This window comes from Montipora foliosa, chromosome 6 (genome assembly GCF_036669935.1).
Source record: "Montipora foliosa isolate CH-2021 chromosome 6, ASM3666993v2, whole genome shotgun sequence".
Classification (NCBI taxonomy): domain Eukaryota; kingdom Metazoa; phylum Cnidaria; class Anthozoa; order Scleractinia; family Acroporidae; genus Montipora; species Montipora foliosa.
The window spans coordinates 48350163-48357662 of record NC_090874.1 but is presented as its reverse complement, the minus strand read 5'-3'; the positions used below and the strand labels follow the sequence as shown (position 1 = coordinate 48357662).

General features: G+C 36.6%; 1 long non-coding RNA gene across 1 annotated transcript in view; it reads right to left on the bottom strand.

The window, feature by feature from the left end:
- LOC138004914 (uncharacterized) overlaps positions 1 to 7098 on the bottom strand; it is a 7583-nt gene extending 485 nt beyond the window's left edge. The window contains exons 1-3 of the long non-coding RNA XR_011123808.1: positions 6961 to 7098; positions 2084 to 2279; positions 1 to 1222 (exon numbers count right to left, since the gene is read on the bottom strand). The exon at positions 1 to 1222 is cut by the window's left edge and continues 485 nt beyond it. This is a non-coding gene — a long non-coding RNA (uncharacterized lncRNA). The remainder of the gene's footprint in view (positions 1223 to 2083; positions 2280 to 6960) is intronic.
- Between the last annotated feature and the right edge of the window lie 402 nt (positions 7099 to 7500).

Genomic DNA, 7500 nt, shown 5'->3' with positions numbered 1-7500 from the left:
TTGTGCGTATCCGAGAAGTACTGGCTTATATAAGCAGCTTAATTAAGAAGTACAAAAAGGTAAAAAATACAAGCAAAAAAAACAATAGTATGAATAAACTAGAGCGAGGAACTGGTGACTAGTTAAAAAGTGTGATAACAAAATCGTAACTTCCGGTAGTCGATTCTTCCGGAAGAAATTAATAAAGAAAAAGCTTCTCACTACCAATGTTTTCATTGAGAGAGGGTTTTAAGTCACTGATTAATAGCGTTTCTTTAATTTTACATTGCATGTCGGACTTCCCAGTTGCGAGGATTTCAAAATGGTCCCATTTGATGTTATGACCGGTAGAAATTGTATGGTCTGCAACAGCAGAGGCGTGGCCGACTTGTGTAAGAGCTTTGAAATGCTCGGACTTCCTGTCATGCAATCTTCTATTTGTTTTGCCGTTGTAGAAGGAATCACAGTCCCAACAACTGGCTTTGTATACTATTTTTGATCTTTGAGAACGACTGAAACGATCTTTGTAGGGAAAAAAAGACTTAATCCTGCAAGTGTTTTGAAAAATAACCCTAAGATTGACACAGCCATAAAACTTACTAATACAAGATTTAATACGTCGAGTAAGAGCTTCACTTTAAAAGCCCAAAAAAGGCAAGACAAGAATGATATCTTTCTTAGGAACAGTGGTGGCAGGTTCAGCAGACCTGTTCTTTTGTTTGTTCAAAACATCAATAAAATCAATGAATAAAATCAAGTGACAAAAGTTATGTGATAAGTTAAACGTAACACACCCCCCGCGAAAAGCCTCTGAATGATCACAATTAAGGCTATAACATAGTCCCAAAGCAGGGCCCTTAAGTAATACTGTAAAATACTGTAATATATTTCCCACTGAGGGTCCATGAACGAAAAAAACGTAAATAACATAACAATTGAAACTATTTACAACGGAATAATAAATAAAATGAAAAGTGGACAAGTCACGAATCATTTTCCAAGCAAGAACATGTGAGGCGGTCTAATTAGTTACTGTAATTAATACAATTTTTGGAGCGGAATTCGCACCTTTTGTTAAGGCCATGCGGATTAAGTGTGAATAATTGTGTCATCCAATATGAGAAATTTCTTTTTTTGATAAAATTAACAAAATTTAGATGGAAGAAACCCGTCTAAGACTGAACTACTGTCGTGGAGTTCTACAACTTGATGAGCTTTTTTCCGTCATCCAACTGTGCCAAGACTGTAAAAAGAAAACAAAAGGATGTGTAAATGTAAAGAGTACATTTTATAAACGCTGCAATTACTCTATTACCAGTTTCTCGAAGTGTGAACTGTAAGCTGTTTCTCGTTTGTCTTTTCTAACCATTAAATATGTCAGTAAATCAAGGGTGCGTTCGATTTACCGTATTTTTTAGGAATAGGAATACATGGAATAGAAGTTAGAAATCCTTCGTTTTTACGGAGATTCGCAGTAAACTGTCAAACACCGGCTAAAATGCTATTTGAAACATATCTTTATTATCCTGTGTTGCTTCAAAAAGCCAGACATACCGTTTTAAATCATTAGTCCGCCTATTATTATTCCGGAATTGGGTCAATCGAACGCGCCCCAAGGGTTTTTGAATGACAAAAAATATACTTAAGAAGTGAGGCAAAGAAATGGGACTAAAACAAAGTGGAGTTGAAGAGGTTAAATCACATGATCGGTTTCACTTTTAAAAGGAAACACCTCATACATTAAATGCATCATTCATTACTCATTTGGGTAATTAAGTGAGGTAAAGCTCGGGTGAAAGCATCCTCAGATGCCTAGAAGGCACAAGGGCAATGAGTTATAGGACGAGAAAAAAAAATGGAAATGACAAAGTGTGTTTGCCATTTCAGGAGGGATTTATAACAACAATGAAACACACAGTATCTCCTCTCTACCGATTTCAGTTGAAATAAAGAAATCGATCTAGGAACAACAACGTAAAGATACGGTATTTCAAATAACACTGCTTTGTAGTTATTACATAAGAATGCGGCAAAGGCATCCATTCCACTTGCTAAAAAGGCAGCGGTCTCGATTATTTGGAAAGATTCAGGTAAATGTACTTACTTAACCAAGCCTTTCGTCGTGTTCTACCGGAATCTTCCTTTTGTAAGGTTTTCGCCATTTTCTTTTGTGTTCCCACATCTTTACAAACAGCACAGTGATTATCCCGCCGATGGCACCAAACAGCAAACTCAGCAACAACGTCAAAGGAAAGGCCATCATTTTGATGTTTTTTTTTACGTCCTTGAATCTTCTTTTCCTGGTCCAAAAAAGAAATGAGCTAAGGCCGAATGTTGTTTTCTTTTTATTACGCGTAAAATAAATTCTGCATCGGCGAAAGTGTAATATATAGGATATACTACTATACTTGCTTACTAGGGATTCATCCAGAAATAACAGAAACAACAGCAGTCAGTCAAAAATCGACAAATGCTTATACAGCTTCGCTACCTCACATTATTGGAAATGGGCAAAAGACTGGGGTCCAGATCACTCCAAGAAGAGATAGATCAAGTGAAACTTAACAAAGGAGACTAATGTCACGCATGCGCATAATGAATGGCAAATTCAATTTTACTTGCATTGTGATTGGTTGAAAACCTTCGAGACAGTCTTAGAACGCGGGAAGAAAAGATGTCGACGTTGTCGCTAGTTGTAGTTTTTATTGCATTCACTTTCAATGCTATCTATGCACTTGTGGTACAAATACCGAAAGGAGATGGACAAAAGCTAGAAAGACCTCGGCAATTCCTTCTACTTGGGAAAGTCCTTTATCTCGGATGAAACGAAACATGCTTAGATCGGCTGTTTTAGAATGATGGGGTGTGCTCAGACTTGTCAAAGAATTGCGCGAAGTTGGAAAAATTTTGCGTTATTTGCAACGCGTATGGTCATGATTGAATGTGTAAATCACAATATTGAATAATGTTACGTATTAAAGTAACTGGAACCGGCATTAAAATTTTCCGCTGTGGTTTTTTCACGTGGATACCCGCGCTTGAAGTGAATGCAAAACAAATTTGCCAGGTTGACGGGATTTGCTTATGGCGCGTCAGTGGTAAATGAGCTGGTAAACCGTTCAAAGGATGTCACAGCTTAAAATTTATCAATGAATGGAGTTAAGGTAAGTAACAGAAAAACATGACAGAAGAATTTCGTTTGTTCTCTCTTTTAAGCGAATACATTCTATCCGGACGAAAGAGTCATTTTGCAAAATGTCAATCGGTTTATAGCTTTTTCTGTTTAAACCAAACTCTGTCATTAAGAGTACAAGACTTTTGTCTCCGACGTTGGTCCACGAAAAGCCGTCACCAGGTGATATTTTGTGAGCCAAAGATAAGGTTTGACTAGAGATATTCCCGGTAAAAGTGGCACAGCGAATACTGAACCCCGACGTTTCGACTTCTCCGTTTACCAAAGTGCTTTTCATTGTCGACGAAACAGTGCTTGTTTTTTCCACCATCAAGTGTTATTTTCTCTGGACTAAGACATCAAAAGTCTCTGTATTGTTAATGAGTGATTTTCATACCTTCTGGACATTTTTTTGTCTTTTCTCCTCTTGAAATGTGAACTACAACCGTGTATATTTGACGCGCAACTGAAATTTTCTTACCCCAAATCAGACAATGGCGTCAGTGTTCACGTTACTTTCGGTCAAATCTCAGCAAATATGTCTTTGTCCAGCGATCGCCATTAGTATGGAAAGCACATATTTGTGAAGAATCGAACTGCTTTGAAAGTTTTCCTTCAAAAGTGGCAGGGCGCACGAAAATGCCCTGTGAAAGTAAACCTAATTTTCATCGAAACTTGGCACTTTGTGATGCGTTGATTCAACTCTGGGTCAAATTCTTGAGATGCAATGCATTCTTAAATGCAATGTACTGCAAATAAGACTCTTGCTTTTATTGCAATAAATATTAGTCCCAGCTATTAAAAATTATACTTAATTACATAAAAAATTGTTTAGTTAGTGTAGTAATATTTACAAATAAAAATGCCTGCTTACCACAACTTTGCACTGCTTACTTTAAATTTGAGGGAAACTGTAGTAATTGAAATTTTAAAGATATTTACAAACTGTATAGTAAAATTTACATGACAAGTAATTATTGTAAAATATAATAATTTTGTTCATGATGATTTACATGATAAGTAATTATACATTATATTTGTAAATAATGCATATTTTAAAATTTTCATTCCCTTGTGTGGCTTCCTTGCATGGATGCGTGTGTCACTATTTGCACCTTTCTGCTTTTGGAATCCCATTTAATAATTAATACAAATATAACAATTCTTTAAACTTTGTACAGTGAATTATTTTACCTTTATCTGCACATTCAATTTTTATGAGACATGTGACTGTGTGCAAGGAATGGCAGCAAAAATAAACAAAAACCAGGTCAATTAAATTTTTTGACACACAAAACAGCCATAATATTCAGGTGTACCTCAAGTTCTCTTCAATTTCTTCTGCAAGTTTTTTGCAGTTACTATAAGTTGCCATACACCAAGAATGAAGTAAAAAATAAATTTAATGAACACAAAATGGTGTGTGATGTTCCATCATCCTAAATCAATGTATATTAATTACTTAACACTGTTGGAATTAATATTAAATTTTATTGGGACATATTAGTTATTAAATACTGGCTCAATTACTGATACGGAAATATTATTGACGTACTATATTTAATAATATTAGTATAGGTAATCGCATGGGGCCGAGTAAAATTAAGGATTAATATCACGAGTGTTTTCAGAACTTGCTGAAATTGCCCGAGTCGCGCAGCGACGAGGGCAATTTCAGCAACTTCTGAAAACACAAGTGATATTAATCCTTAATTTTACGAGGACCCATTGCGATTACTTGTTAATAACAAAGAGGGCAAAATTTTCTTAACACTGTCGAGGCACCTCGAAAAACAGACAGCTAAGCGGAGTTAAAACACTCGTTCGCTCGGAAGCAAAACAACTAACAAACAGACAAGCAAGTCAACTTGTTCTTTGCGTCCAAAACGAGTATAGATGATTGTTATTTACATCCACTCGAGAGGAAAATACGAGTTTCATTCGTGAACAACTGTAACAACGATTAAACCAAATGTTAAGCTTCAATTTATTTTATTCACCTGTGCTGTAGAGGTTTTTACCACTTGCAAATACGCATCCGTAAACATAGCAAACAGTTTGTCCAAAGAAATCCACCAAATTTGAGGTACTCGTTCCTCCTGTCAATGGCAAATTGTTCTGTGACCTTTTTTGTTGAGGTGCAAGATGTCGTGGTAAACTGAAAGCCCTTGACGAAAGGAATCATTTTGTTTTTCAACCACACAATCCCGCTACGCCGGGCACCATGTAAGTCGATCCAAGGTTTAAGCTCTTCGTGAAAAAAATATTTTGCCCTTCTTCTTGTCACTCGAAAATTCAAATTCAGATCATCTTTTAAAGCTAGTTCTTAATCTTTATGCCTTTTCGGCGAATGCAGCGCGAATTAAAAGACAAACTTCGATGAAGACGAAGTTGTTTTGCTCAAACAGAAGAAACCAACTGAATGTGGAAGACGTACGTTCAGCCAATCAGGAGCGAGAATTTTTGGCGCTCGACCAATCGTGAGCGAGTAATTTTGCCCTCTTCTCAAGCAAAATTAAGAAAAAATACCCTCTTCATTGACCAATCAGCATTCAGTAATTTTGCCCTCTTTGTTATTATAATATAAATCCCTTTCACCCCTAAACCGGCCAAAACCGGCCATACTTGGTATTTTACTCTTCAATAGGAACCCCCAGGGGTCAATGGGTTAATTAATAGACTAAAAACATTTAAGATCAATGGCTGCACATTTTGTACACTTTCATCCTGATTTAGATAAATTTACTTTATTCTCTGCAGTGAGATAGTAACTTACCACAAAAGTGAGCAATGAATATGAATGAGCATGAACTGCCCACATCGAAATTAATAAGTAGTTAATATTGTATCAGAGTTCTATCACAAAGTCTCCTTTGCCTTTAATGGTCCTTTTAATTTTAAACATTGCACAGAAGACAAGACCTACTTTATGTATTTTAATTGTACATTTAATGTGGGTGTAATTTTACATCTTCAAATGGTCAAGTGAAATTTTTACCTCCCCAAAGAGAACTCATTCAGAAAATTTCATTTCAGTACAACCTACAAGTCTGATGGTAGTGACCACATCATTCGTCACTATTGTATAGATTTCCTAAGAACATCAACATCACTTTTGAATAATTCGCTGGTAGCATAAATGATGAAAACAATGAATAATTACTATGGCTAGACTTAATGGAGTTACCATAGATCAAGGACAAAATTATCCAATAAAGTAATAAACTGGAACTTCATTATTGACTTATTTTAGCATAGATTATCAAACATGCCTTCATGATCAGTTGATGTATCTAAGAATAATGTTTTGGTTCCGTTAAATGAAAGTTCTTGAAATTTTTAAGGTAGTGTATCTTGAGAGTGTTAGCACATGAGATAAATGCAGTGAACCAGGTTGGCCTCAGACACATACACAAAATAGCGGCTGGTATTAAATTTCTGTCGACGTATCTGTTGAGATAAGATGTTCTTTCAAAGGACTGAGGACATCTCATAACTCTAAACGATCAATGAAAGAAAGTGAATGAAGTGACATACTTCCTTCCAGCGCTGCATTCAAGTTGGATAAATCGAAGCCTGCGAGCTCGAGGGATATATTTCGCAACCACGTTAGATAGTACTCCCTTCCCAACAAAGGAATCTGGCCTTTGCTCGGGTCTTTTCGCACTTTGAGCATTTGTTGTTCACTTAAATGGAGAAGTAAAGCTAAAAAGTATAAAAGGTGACTCGAAGCAACTTCAGAGGCGTTGCTTCCCCGAGCAGACTAAAAGGGCTGCTTACAAAAAGCGTAACGAAAGAAAAATTCCCACCGACTAAAATGCCCCTTGCAGAATCTTTTCCTGTCACGTAAACTATGAATGACCACCTTCAACTGGCAGAAGCAATATAGAACGACCGAAGAAGCACAGGTTGAAATCACCGCTTCGAATGCCATCTTTGTTTATATCACAGCGCGCGGTTGGAACACTGGATACTACAATTTTCAACAGCCAATCAGACAAAAGTCTCCTTTGTTGTGAAACTTAGCGTTTCTTTGTTTAGCGTGGAACCCAGAGGCTTGAATCCAAAGATTGGGAGGGATGGAGCCATCATTGTGGTATTTAATGTGTCGAGTTTGTAAGAAATTTAAGGTTGGAATTACTAAGCCACAGGTACCAGCGTAAACAAAAACCGTTAAATTATAATCGCGACCATTAGGAGCTGATGCAATAGCACGAGCACAAATACATTCTGATTAGAATATTTCACTTCCGGAATGCGAAGTTTTCCGAACGGATTACCATAAACAAGTGTGAGGAATTTGAAAGCCGCAGTTTCGATCCGGTTTTCTTTGAATTGAAGCAAACCTC